This window comes from Peromyscus californicus, unplaced genomic scaffold, assembly GCF_007827085.1.
Source record: "Peromyscus californicus insignis strain IS unplaced genomic scaffold, ASM782708v3 Scaffold_15__1_contigs__length_86483966, whole genome shotgun sequence".
Classification (NCBI taxonomy): domain Eukaryota; kingdom Metazoa; phylum Chordata; class Mammalia; order Rodentia; family Cricetidae; genus Peromyscus; species Peromyscus californicus.
Window position 1 is genome coordinate 76,332,227 of NW_026294447.1, and position 14,432 is coordinate 76,346,658.

At 45.2% G+C, this 14,432-nt stretch overlaps 1 long non-coding RNA gene across 1 annotated transcript; it reads right to left on the bottom strand.

Moving 5' to 3' along the window:
• Positions 1–754, bottom strand: LOC128110567 (uncharacterized). Its single transcript, XR_008218255.1, has 2 exons — positions 572–754; positions 1–261 (listed from the first exon to the last, which is right to left on the bottom strand). It is a non-coding gene; the product is annotated as an uncharacterized LOC128110567 (long non-coding RNA).
• Positions 755–14,432: the final 13,678 nt, after the last annotated feature.

A 14,432-nucleotide genomic window follows, 5' to 3' on the forward strand; every position in this document is an offset into this window, starting at 1 on the left:
TCAGATGCAAACAGCAAGAGGCTTTATTCCGGAACACGGGTACCCGGGGCGATACAGTCCCTCCAGAGGCTGAAGAGACTGGCGCGCCGACGGGCTGGAGTGGAGGGTTTTTATAGGGTCGGGCAGCGGAAGGGCGGGTACAGAAGCAGGAAGCATAGTTTACAGGGTTCTGATTGGACGATTCGTATGAGGCCAGGTTCAAACTCAGGACAGCTCGTGGTTTTTCGCCGAGCTCGACACGCCTGCTGACTTGGCTCTTATCTAGGGTACAAGTTGTTTTTCTGACCTTTAGTACCCTGTTCTGGGGCCAGGTGGCCGACCGCAGACACCCTGCTCGTTCCTGCGCCCATGTCCTTCAACTGAACCCTCCCCGTACTCCTCAGGCCCTGCTCAAAATGGCGTCAGGCCAAGCAAGCATGCTGGGGCCCCTCAGCACCACCCCAGAAGAGTCCCGGGGTCCCGGCCTGCACCTCCCTGCAGGGCTCCCCAGTCCTCAGGCCGCGCCACCCCCACAGGGTCCCCGAGTCCCCAAGCTGCGCCACCCCGGGGGTACCCGGGTCCCAGTCTGTACCGCCTGGAGGGTCCCCGGCCCTTGGCCTGCTCCACCCGGCAGGGTCCCCTAGTCCTGGCCTGCTCCATCCCGCAGGGCCCCGGGCGCCCGGGTCGCGGCCCGCACCACCCTCGCCGGCGGCGGCACCGGGCGCTGGCGCCGGGCAGCGGCGCCAATCGGGCTCGAGGACACGGCGGGCCCGGGCTGGGAGCCTGCGGTCTCCGCCCGCCGCGCTACGACGCGGGGCCCGGGCGCGCGGGCCGCTGCGGGGCGCGCATGGCGGGCGCGGGCGGCTGGCGCGGGGACGGAGATGCGGCCCGGCCTGCGCTGCCCGCGGCTCCGCTCCTGGCGGCCTTTCAAAACAATCAGAGCACAGCAAAGCTTCACTTAGATCCTGTGCATTTTACTCAGGTCAAGCCAAGCTAATCTGCTTACAGTTTGCTGCAAATGACTAGTTTCTCTCAGGGCCCAGGATGCTGATCATCTACTAATCATTTTGACCTTCCAAACTTTATTCCTCACACTTTAATTCTGTCTACCACTGGTCATTTCATTAACCTACAATATCTGGTATCTGTGCATATGAACAGGCCAAAACCACATCTCTCCAGCTAATGAGATCGCTGATCAGGTAACAATACTTGCTACCAATCCTGAACTCAATCTTTAGGACCTAAATGATGGAAAGAGAGAATCAACTTCCTAAAACTGTCCTTTAACTTCCACATGCTTTCTGTACCATATGGTCACATACACAAAATACACACATAATATAAATGAATGGATAAATGTAATTTTTAAAAAGCTAAAGCCATACCTCTCATGAATGACCTTCTTGGATGATAGGAATGTTCTGCCTTGGTAGAGGTTTGGGTTGGACTTTAGAGTGGCCAACCAGATGGCTCACTGGGTAAAGGCACCTGCCGCTAAGCTTGATGACCCGAGTTCAATCCCTGGGACCCATAATGGATCTATGTATTGGTCAAAATAGAAAACACACATTTAAAACTTTTATATTTCACCATATGTAAATTTCAAAATAAAAAACTAAAGACATTGAGCTATAGTTTGTGATATACATGCTGAGGTTTTTAGAGTAAATTGATGCCTTTAATTTACTTTGTACTTAATCTACTTAACACAAATGCAATAAGATTTTCTGGATTTTGTGATATTTGGAGCAACTGTTGGTTTGTTAAAGATTTGTAATATGCTCCTGACATCTTTTTAAAAGATTTATATTTATTTTATGTGTATAAGTGTTTTGTCTGCATGTATGTATGTGTACCATGTGCATGCCTAGTGCCCAAGGAGGCCAGAAGAGGACATCAGATCCCCCTAGAATTAAAGTTACAGATTGCCGTGAGCCGCCATATTGGAGCTGGGAACTAAACCTGGTTCCTCTGCAGTAAGCTCTCTTAACTGCTGAGCTATCTCTCCAGTCCTGATATTGACTGGTTTTTTCAAAGTAAAAAAGGTTTTAGGTTCACACAATTTTGTGAGTCGTATAAGAATTTGGTTCCAACAGGAGCAGATGGCAAGCCAGGGATTGTGGCTCATGCCTACAGCCTCAGTTACTGGTTGAAGGGGGGAATTCGAAGCCAATCTGGACAGCATAGGTATCTTAGTTAGGGTTTCTATTGCTGTGAAGAGTCACAATGACCACAGCAACCCTTATGAAGGAAAACATTTAATTGGGGTGGCTTGCTTACAGTTCAGAGGTTCAGTTCATTATAATCATGGTGTAATGTGGTAGCGTGCAGGCAGACATGGTGCTGGAGAAGTAGCCAAGTGTCTTACATCTCGCAGGCAACAGGAAATGGTCTGAGACACTGGGCTGTATCTTGAGCATATATGAGTGTTCAAAGCCCGCCTCCACAGTGACACACTTCCTCCGATATGATCACACCTACTCCAACAAGGCCACACCTCCTAATAGTGCCACTCCCTTTGGGGACCATTTTCTTTTAAACCACCACAATAGATTGCAGAGAAGTAAATGGTGAAGCCTCTCTCACAGAGGATAATTAGAAAACAGACAACTGGGCACCAGGGATTGGAATGGGATATAAAGTGGAAAAGATGATACTGAGGAGCTGGGGGTTAGCTCAGTTGGCAGAAGGCTCACTTGGCATGCACAAGGCCCTAAGTTTGATCTCTAGGACTACAGAAGTTGGGGAGAAAGGAAGGAAGGAAGGAAAAGAAAGAAACTATGGTGAGTGGCTCAGAGGTGGAGGGGGGAAGGCTGTCCAAAACTTCTGCCAACTTGCGTGTCCACAGATATCAGCAAAGTCCTTAGGCACCATGCCTCATTGATTGCTTTAAAACAATGCATTTTTCACTTGGGGCAAACCAAAGAATCTAAGGAATAATATGGAGAATACTCACAAGCACCTGGCACATCTGGAATCCCACACATGGAATGCTGGGAGAGGAAGACTGAGTTCCAGTTCTGCCTGGACTACATAGCAAGACCTTGTCTCAGAAAGAAGAAAAAGAGATAGGAGAAAGGAGGAAAGGAGAGGAGAGGGGAAAAAAAAGAGAAAATCAAGATCAAGAATGCTGGGCAGGTTGCTTTTATGTCCACTTGCACAAGCTGGAGTCATCTGGACAGAGGGAGCATCAATTTTGAGGAAATGCCTCTGTCTTAGTTAGGACTTCTATTGCTGCAATGAAACACCATGACCAAAACACAAGTAGGGGAGGAAAGGGTTCACTGAAGGAAGTCAGGGCAGGAACTTGAACAGGCAGGAACCTGGAGACAGGAGCTGATGCAGAGGCCATGGAGGGGTGCTGCTGACTGGCTTGCTCTCCATGGCTTGCTCAGCCTGCTTTATTGTAGAACCCAGGACTGCCAGCCCAGAGACAGCACCACCCACCATGGGCTGGACCCTCCCCCATCAATCATTAATTAAGAAAATGCCCTACAGGCCTGCCCACAGCCCAATCTTAGGGAGGCATTTTCTTACTTGAAGTTTACTGCTTCCGACAACTTCAGCGTGTGTCAAGTTGACATAAAACTATCTGGTACAGCCTTCATCAGACTGGGCTGCAAGCAAGTCTGTGGAGCACTTTCACAATGGACAGTTGATGTGGGAGGACCTAGCCCACTGTGTGTAGTGTCAACTCTGGGCAGGTGGTCCTGGGAGGTATGAAAAAGCAAGTCGAGAGAGCCAGGGAGCAAGCCAGTGCTCCTCTGAGGTTCTTTTTCTTATCCTTTGCTGTGTGCTTTGATGAGCACGTCTAATAATAAGTATTTTATAAACAGAATTTTCTATAGAGAGACTGAGAACATATATTCAGCCTTTCCTGCATCATGGCTGATCAAATTTGTTTTGTAAAACATCTTACTTTGAAATACTACAGAAATACTAGGGGGAAAAAACACACAGAGCATTTCTGAACACCCTTCCCTTAGTTCCACTAATCTTACCATCATAAGCCTTAACCAGCTTAGAAACTCCCCCATTACTTTGCTTTTGTTTTTTTGTTTTGTTTTGTTTTTCAAGGCAGGGTTTCTCTATCACCCTGACTATCCTAGAACTCGCTCTGTATACCAGGCTGGCCTCGAACTCACAGAGATCTGCTTGCCTCTGCCTCCTGAGCACTGGGGTTAAAGGTGTGCGCCACCACGCCCAACCACTTTGCTTTTTTGACTTTAAGCAATCAACTACCTTGAGACAATACTACTAAACCCTCCCTTTGCCAAATGGGCTGTTGCTCAGATAGTAAGGCTGTTTGTGCCCCTTAGAGAAACTGCTGTAGCTTGAGTTTTCCTGCCTGGCCCACAGTCAGGACAAATCTCTCTCACCTGCCAGTCCCACAGCCGCTCAAACCCGACCAAGTAAACACAGAGACTTATATTGGTTACAAACTGTATGGCCGTGGCAGGCTTCTTGCTAACTGTTCTTACAGCTTAAATTAATCCATTTCCATTAATCTATACCTTGCCACGTGGCTCGTGGCTTACCGGCATCTTCACATGCTGTTTGTCATCGTGGCGGCTGGCAGTGTCTCTCTGACTCAGCCTTCCACTTCCCAGCTTTATTCTCCTCCTTGTCCCGCCTACACTTCCTGCCTAGCCAATGGCCAAACAGTGTTTTATTTATTGACTAATCAGCAACACATTTGCCATACAGAACATCCCACAGCAAACTGCTTTCTAGCTTTCAACTGCTTTTTCACAAAGAAATTGTAACAAGGCAAAGACTGTATTGTTTTATAACCACTATGCTTTGCAATCTGACAGGTGATGGATAAGAATGAACTTTTCTCCCAGGAAATGTCTCCAAAGACCAAAATGACCAGTAAGTACATGAAAAGGCCTTCTGCCTCTTCAATCATTTGGGGAAACTAACCCACAAGAAAGGTTAAAATCAAATACACAATGGCAAGTGTTTGCAGGGATGCAGAGAAATTTAAACCTTCATACTTGCAAATGAAAATATATAATGAAATAGCTTACCTGTAAAGTAATTGAGCATAGAAATAAGAGATGCGGGCTGGAGAGATGGCTCAGCCATTAAGGCTAGGCTCAAAACCAAGAATATAAGAAATAAGAGATGGCCGGGCGGTGGTGGCGCACGCCTTTAATCCCAGCACTCGGGAGGCAGAGCCAGGAGGATCTCTGTGAGTTCGAGGCCAGCCTGGGCTACCAAGTGAGTCCCAGGAAAGGCGCAAAGCTACACAGAGAAACCCTGTCTCGAAAAACCAAAAAAAAAAAAAAAGAAATAAGAGATGACCCAGCAATTCCACTCCTGGGTATATAGTCAAGATGACGGAAACACGTCCACCCAGAAACCGCACACAAATGTTTATAACAGCATTATGTATGATAATCAAAAAAGTAGCAGAAAAACCAAACTGCATTAATTGATGAGTGGCTGAACAAAATATTTACATAGTGAAATATTTCTCAGCCATTAAAAAAAAGAAACTAAATATTAATACATGCTAGAAAATCATTAATCTTTAAGAAAACAAAAACAAAACCTTCTGCTGGGGGGCTGGAAACATGGCCTAGTAAGTGGTTAAGAGTACATACTGCTCTTGCAGAGGGCCTGAGTTTGGTTTCCAGCACCCACATCAGGTGCTCACAACAGCCCATAACTCCAGCTTCAGGAGGATCCAATGCCTCTGGCATGCCCCCACACGGGCATGCACACATACACATAATTAAAAATAGTAAAAATAAAACTCTCAAAGATTATGCTAAATGAAAAAGGCCAGATTTAAAGGGCCACACGCTGTAGGATTTCATTTATACAATGTGTCCTAAATAGGTAAATCCATAGAGGCAGAAACTGATTAGTGTTGGGAGGCCAGAGGCGACTGTCAAAGGTGGTTCTCTCCCTCTGCCCTGGTTGAGGCGGCACTGCATACCGCAGGCTACCTCGCCCCCGAGTTCCCCACTGATTCTCCTGTTATCACCCTGCCACCTCTCAGTGCTGGGATTAGAGATGTCCACCACAAAATCTGAGCAATCTCCCCATCTCTAAATTGTACTTTAAAATAAATTTATTTATTTTTATTTTCTGGGTATGAGTGTTTTGCCTGCATGTATGAAACATGCCTGTACCCGGCTCACAGACCTTAGCACAACCAATGCAATTCAGGCCTCTGTGGAACCCAGCATGTAGGCGGCAACACCTTACCAAAAGGAGAACAAAGACCTAACCCATCCAAGTCCATAGTTCTGGAAAAGTCCATAAATGTACCAACTTTGCGTTTTGGTTCTGTAGTTCTGCTTCTGGCTAACTGCTCCTGCTAACTTAGCTGTGTCAACCCAGGATGTGGGGTTGTGTGAGTGTGTGTGTGTGTGTGTGTGTGTGTGTGTGTGTGTGTGTGTGTGTGTGTAAAAACTCATGTGAGAAAGGTTCTGAGCTATACTGGGATCCTGAACACCCAGTGTAGTTTCCGGCCAATTAATAAGAACTTTCTATAGGCTTGAATCTGTGTCTGAGTGGTCTTCTCTGGTGGGTACCTCACAACATGCTTGTCTGCTACCTGCAGCGAGCGGCCTGAAGAAGGTGCCCGATCTCCTGGACCTGGGGTTAGGGATGATTGTGAGCCACCATGCAGGGGCTGGAAACCCAACCCTGGTCCTCTGCAAGCACCCTTAACCAACGAATTATCATCTTACCAGTCCCCAAAGTTTACTTTTTAAAAGGATGAATTAATCACAGTACTCAAGAGGCTGCAATGAGGATCACTTGGGCTCGGGGTTTGGAAACCATCTTAGGCAAAATAGATTATACATCGTTTAAAAAAAAAAAGAAAACAAACAAAACCAAAAAAGGTGCATTTTTTGTATAACTATATAACAAACAAAAACATAATTCATTGATTAAAAACAAAAACAAAAAACTTTAGGGGGCCTGGAGGGATAGCTCAGCAGGTAAAAGCACTTCCTGTTCTTCTAAGCTATTCAACTTCAGTTCCCAACACCCACACTGTATGGCAGCTCATAACCACTTAGAACTCTATCTAGCTCCAGGGGATCTGACACCCTTTTCTGGCCTCCACAAACACCTACACACAAGTGGCATACAGGACACACGGACACAGATACATACACATAAATAAAAAATAAAATGAATCTTTAATAATAAAAAAAACCAAACCATTTCGGTGGTGGGATGGCTCAGTAGATAAAGCTCTTGTCATAGAAGCCTGACAACCCAAGTTTGAGCCCAAGCACCCACACAAAAGTAGAAAAGAGCTCGTAAAAGTTGTCCTCTAAGCCAGGCAGTGGTGGCGCATGCCTTTAATCCCAGCACTCGGGAGGCAGAGGCAGGCGGATCTCTGTGAGTTCGAGGCCAGCCTGGGCTACCAAGTGAGTTCCAGGAAAGGCGCAAAGCTACACAGAGAAACCCTGTCTCGAAAAACAAAAACAAAACAAAACAAAAATTCCCAAAATAAGAGAAGAAAACAGATAGGAGGAGAAAGAAGTGGAAGAAGGAGAAGAGGAAGAGGTAGAGGAGTGGGAGGAGATGATGGTCAACCAGCATTCTAGGAGGACCGTAGAGCAGTCCTGAGACTACAAAGAGAGAGTGACCCAGCCCCACCCAGCTCAGCTTCTGGTTATTCCTGCCAAAACTTGAGACATTTGAGGGATACCTTCTTGAATTTCCCCAGACCGACCCACAAGTCAGTTGTACCCCATGGAGCCATCACAGTCAACTCCATAGGGCACAGAAGAATCACCCTGTGAAGCCCTCCTGGACTCTTAATCATGACCATTGTGAAGTACATTTTATTTAATTCCTAAGTGTGGGTGGAGTGTTACCCAACCGTGGAACAAAGGTTTGACAAAACTGCCCTAGAGAACTATTACTTAACTCACATTTGCAAAATAAATACCTTAAGCAATAAAACAAAGGTCCCTTACTAATGACATCTTGCTACCCTTGAGTCCATGCCTATATGTAAACTTGAAAGAGAATGATAGTAATTTATAAATCAGTTCTATCTGGAAGCCAGTTTGTCACCTAGGCCATAAGCTTGTTCATTTCTTTCCAAATATCAGTTGAACACTTAACCAGTATGGATTTGTAGCTAGAGTTTTCCTGCCTGGCCCACAGTCAGGACAAATCTCTCTCACCCCGCCAGTCCCACAGCCGCTCAGACCCAACCAAGTAAACACAGAAACTTATATTGCTTACAAAATGTATGGTTGTGGCAGGCTTCTTGCTAACTTTTCTTATATCTTAAATTAATTCATTTCTATAAATCTATACCTTGCCACGTGGCTCATGGCTTACCGGCATCTTCACATGCTGCTTGTCATGGTGGTGGCTAGCAGTATCTCCCTCACCCAGCTTCCTGTTCTCTCAATTCTCCTCTCTGTTAGTCCTGCCTATACTTCCTGCCTGGCCACTGGCCAATCAGTGTTTTATTTATTGACCAATCAGAGCAACAGATTTGACATACAGACCATCCCACAGCATGGATTAGTGAATGTGATGTTGGATTACAGTTGCTGAGGGGTGATTTGCCAGATCCTAACCTATCCAAAGTGAAAGACACTCTTGAACAGCACACCCTTCAGGCTCTCTATAGATACACAGAAGGATGGTCCCAGTCACTCAACCTAAGGAACTCATGGAGAGGACCAGGATATCCAGATAAAGAGGCTGTTGGGTAGTGGGAAACATAGGTCTGGCACTCAGAAGTCTGGGAGGGAGAAATGGGTGTGTTGAGTGTTGTGGGGGATGAGTTGAGCATTGTATTTCTTTAGGGGGATGAGTTGAGCATTGTATTTCTTTTTTTTTTTTTTTTTGGTTTTTCGAGACAGGGTTTCTCTGTGTAGCTTTGCGCCTTTCCTGGAACTCACTTGGTAGTCCAGGCTGGCCTCGAACTCACAGAGATCCGCCTGGCTCTGCCTCCCGAGTGCTGGGATTAAAGGCGTGTGCCACCACCGCCCGGCTGAGCATTGTATTTCTTTAGGGGGATGAGTTGGGCATTGTATTTTTTGGGGGGAATGAAACAGAACATGACCTCTGTGCCTCATTTTTTTTTTTTTTTTTGTTTAAACCCTTCACTGCTTGATGTAAAAGTGTAGCTCTAGCTTGGCAATCCAGGCCTATCATGTTCTCCCGGGTTTCTATCTGTGCCTCTGACCTTAGTGGCCATCCCTTGCCTGTACCACCCTTCCAAATTATTAAATTAGCAAACAAGATAATAGGGTTCATTATAGTATTTTCACATATATTATCATACCCTTTATAATATGAGCCCTTCTACTATCTCTCCTATCCCTCCTCCCACCTCACTCTCTCCCCAATGCTTTCTTGTGTGTGTGTGTGTGTGTGTGTGTGTGTGTGTGTGTGTGTGTGTGTGTGTAGATAGATAGATATACAAGTAAGTACATAGATAGGATACTTAGGTGTGTGTGTGTAGATAGATATACAAGTAAGTACATAGATAGGATACTTAGATAGGTAGATAGGAGGAGAGTTAAATCCAGATTCCGTAAGAGAGAAGATATGTACTATTTTATTTTTCTCTCCCACCCTCATTGGGGAGGACTCTGTCTTGTTCCTCTCTCTGCCCTTCTTCCCTTTCATAGTCTTCCTTATATTCATATCATATATATGCATTGCCATATTTATATTTAAATCTAGATTATTATATATTAAATCTAGATTATGCATGTGAAAAAAAGAGATATTTGCTTTTCTGAGGCTGGCTCATTTCACTTAACATGATGATCTTTAGTTTCATCCATTTTCTAGAAAATGACGTAATTTCATTCTTCTGTATAGTTGAATAAAATTCCATTGTGTCTATCCATTACTGTGGTGATTTGAATAAGAATGGGCCCCATCGGCTCGTATATTTGAATACTTGGTCCCCAGATGGTGGAAATGTTTGGGAAGGATTAAGAGTTATGACCTTCATAGAAAGAGGTGTGTCACTGGGGTGGGCTTTGAGGTTTCAAAAGATTCATGCTATTCCCAGTGTGCTCTCTGCCTCTTGTTTGTGGTTTGAGATGTGAGCTCTCCGCTGTTCCTGCTGCCATGCTTTTGCTCTACCATCATGGACTCTAACCCTCTGGAACTGTAAGCCTAATAAAATGCTTTCATGTGTAAGTTGCTTTGGTCATGGCGTCTTATCACAGCAGTAAAAAAGTAACTAAATCAACCACAGTTCCTTTAGCCATTCATCTGTTCCTGGGTACCTAAGCACTTCAGGATCTTGGCTATTGTGAATAATGCAACACGCATAGATTTGCAAATATCTCTGCTCAAACTACCCTTTGATCCAGATTGAGCCACATTCTAGAAAAATCTGTCTTAGTTAGGGTTTGTATTGCTGCATCGAAACACCATGACTCAAGCAACTTGGAGAAGGGGTTTATTTGGCTTACACTTTCACAGCAATGCTCATCATCGAAGGAAGTCAGGGCAGGATCCTGGGGGCAGGAGCTATGCAGAAGCCATGGAGGGGTGCTGCTTACTGGCTTGCTCCCATGGCTTTGCTCAGCCTGCTTTTTTTTTTTTTTTTTTTTTTTTTAAATAGAATCCAGGACCACCAGCCCAGGGATGGCACCACCCACCATGGACTAGACCCTCCCCCATCAATTAAAAAAATGCCTTACAGCTGGATCTTAGAGAGGACTTTTCTCAATTAAGGTTCCCTCCTTTCAGATTTATCAAGTTGGCATAAACTAGCCAGGACAATTGACCTCTTGTCAACTTGACACACAAACATATCACTGTTTAACCATAACCATTCCTTTCTTGTTCACCCCCAAGATCACACATTAACATCAAAATCACAACATAAAACATTTTACAAATGTTAAAAGTCCCACAGTCTTTAAAAATCAAACACTTTAAAATTCAGTCTCTCAGGGCTGGAGAGATAGCTCAGTAGTTAAGAATAGTTGCTGCTTTTAAGAATAGTTGCTGCTCTTCTGGAAGACCTGGTTCAAATCCCAGTACCCACATAATGACTCACAACCATCTACAACTTCAGTGCCAGGGGATCCACACCCTCTTCTCTGTCCCCCCACACCCTGTGAACATCGCACGAATTTGGTACACAGACATACTTACAGGGGAAATATTCATACACATGAAATAAAAACAAATCTTAATAAAAATTCAGTCTCAACCGTGGGCTTCTGTAAATCAAAAAAATAAATATTTCCTTACTTCAAGAGGGAAGAACCAGGGCACAGTCACAATCTGAACAAAGCAAAAACCAAACTCTAACAGTGAAAATAACTCAATGCCCAATGTCTAGGTTCCACTTCCGATCTTCTGGGCTCCTCCAAGGGCCTTGGGTCACTTCTCCTCCACCCTCTGCAGCGCACACAGCTTGTCTTCTAGGCTCAGGTGGCTCCACACCACTGCTGCTGCTGTTCCTGGTGGTCCTCCCATGGTCCTGGCATCTCCAAAATGCCGAGGCCTTCTGCGGCAACTGGGCTGCACTTTCACCAACAGCCTCTGCTAGGCTCACTTCATGGTGCCAAGCCTCATCTTCTCTGTATGACTCCTTCAATCCTGGCTACACCTTCATCGGTGGCTGCTCTGGGCCTCTCATAGCTCCCAGCCTCAGCTGTTCTCCATGGCCTCTCCATGACTTCAAAACCAGTACCACCTGGGTGCCTCTCGTACTACCAAGTTTGGCTGCCAGTATAAGGTACAACCTTGGCCGCCTCTGGAACACGGCTTCTGTGTACTGACTCTCAAGAACCACTTCCCAGAAAATTTTACCTCAGTGATGCTGGTCTCTACTTAATCATCACCAATTTCTTAGCTCCGGCTAGCCATTGTCCCAGTAATGCAAAGATTCATTTGTCTGGTCTCTTGTTAATCATGGCTGCTTCTTCAGGCCCAGCTGACCAGAATGACAGAATATTAACTCAAAATAGCGAACGACCTTGATAGAGTCTGTAAACCTCCCTCTGAAACTTCATAAGCCAGGCCTCCATCTCTCTCTCTCTCTCTCTCTCTCTCTCTCTCTCTCTCTCTCTCTCTCTCTCTCTCTCTCTCTGCAGATTAAACCTGATACATCTCCAATTCTCTGGCCTTTTTCAGTCCCACTCACCACCACCGTTTCCTTCCTTTAGTGATCCTCCAGGTTCTCCTCTGAAACAGTATCTCTAAGGAACTGACCCATCCTATTATTATTATTACTGCTGTGGGGAGTTTGAGATAAGTTCTCTCTGTGTAGCCCTGGTTGTCCTGGAACTCATTATTTAGATCAGGCTATCCTGGAACTCATAGATATCCAACTGCCTCAGCCTTCTGAGTGCTGGGATTAAAAGTGTGTGCCACCATACTCAGTTTTTGTTTTTTAATTCTTATTTCATGCATATGGGTGTTTTGCCTTCATGCATGTATCCGTATCATGTGTGTGCCTGATACCTGAGGAGGCCAAAAGAGGGCATTGGATCTCCTGGACCTGGAGTCCTAGACGGTTGTCAGCCACCCCAAAAAAGAATGCAAAGAGTTGGAGCTGAAGACGCGGTTCAGTGGCTAAGAGCACTTGTTGCTCTTGCAGGGGACCAGGGTTGAGTTCCCAGCACCCACATGGTGGCTCACAACTGTCCGTACTTCCAGTTCCAGGGGACCCAGTGCCCTCTTCTGACCTCCTTGAGCACCAGGCATGCACATTGTGCTGTTGGGTGTTCTGTGTTGCTCGGGTCCGTTGAAGAAAGAGGGTCACTCCAAAATGCAATTCAGGCTGTGTCACAGCAGGGAGGAATAGTTCCTATGAACTGACTGAGCCCCAAACAGCCAGCAAAGGTGTATTTATTGATTGTTACACAAAGTTGTGTTTTGGGTAGAGCAAGTTCCTCATACAAAGTTCCTGATCTAAACTGTATGTTTGTTGTTGTTTGTTTTTGTTTTTTGTTTTTGTTTTCTTTCGAGACAGGGTTTCTCTGTGTAGTTTTGGTGCCTGTCCTGGATGTGGCTCTGTCGACAGGCTGGCCTCGAACTCACAGAGATCTGCCTGGCTCTGTCTCCCGAGTGCTGGGATTAAAGGCATGCGCCACCACCACCCGGCCTAATCTGTATGTTTTCTGAAGGAAAACAACACACTCCTGCAACCTTGGTCCTTATTGTGTACTCTTTGCAGTACCCAATAATGCAAGACACCCCAGGTGTGCCAGGACTGTCCTGTGACCAAAGTCATGCAAAGGCTGTAAAGCTCCTTCAGAAAAACAACGCTACAGATATCAGAAAAGTGTTTCCCACAATGATTTCTTCAAGACGTAAGTACTTCGAGAAAACAACTGTTCATTCATTTGTTTAGCTTAGATTCAGTGAAAACAACTATTTCATTCTAACGTTTACCCTAGATACAATGACTCTACTAATTTTTCCTCTACATCGCATACATACCTGCAGTCAGACAAAACACTCATGTACATAAAATAAACCTAAAAGCTTTTTTTAAGAACTAAAAGAGCTAATGTATTTGAGGTTAGCTGAGGCAATTTAGCAGTGGGGTGTGGGGAGAAAGAGAGAGAGGGAGAATATAAAGGGCTTGGCCCTGATCTGGCACATAATAAGCCCTATAAAATAAACATTGACAAGTGTCATTTCTGGCTCTCCTCCTTGCCCCCAAGTCCTCTGCACTCTGCCCTGCTTTTCCCGAGCTTGGAACCCTTTGGTGTGTGTGTGTGTGTGGGGGGTCTTTCCTCTGTGAACTCCTATGTGTTGACTGCATTAATCTTGACCTCCTCTGAGGCCTCAGCTCCAATGCCATTTTCTTACTGATATCCAGAGCGGGAGAGCCCTGCTTTTCGTCAACTGCCAAAGCTTTCTCTATTCTCCTCCACAACCTTCCCATGATCGATTTAAGGTAATCCTCCTTTAAGACTTCCCCTGACATCCTTTAAGCTCCGAGAGGGCAGAGGTTATGTCTGCCTGGCTCCCTCTGGGCCTCAGCACAATCCAGTTCACGGTAGGAATGCCTGAAACCTTTGCAAGATGAATAAGAAACAGAGCACATAAAAGGCTTTTTTCTTGAGCTGCAAGCTGCTATCCAAAAAACTAAACAGCACAATGACAAAGTGACAAAAGCTAATGATTACTGGAGAAATCCGGTGCTAAATCTGTAAGAATATGTATTTTGTAAAGGAACCTCCTCCTCAGTTGCTATACAACATATTGCTTCAAGTTGGTCATGCAACAAGTGTCTTCCAATCAAATGGAAATTAATTAAGCAAAAGAACCAGAAACTACTAGTGTAGCTGGGAAATCACAGATAGATAATGACTTGTTAAAACTTAATCCATGTTCATCCCCACAAAATAGACCTCAGATGAAAGAAAGGTTGAATAGGGAGCCTGCCTGATCCCAGAGAAATATTAACTGCCCATAGTTCAAGACAGGATTAAATATTTTCATAAACTGGCAAA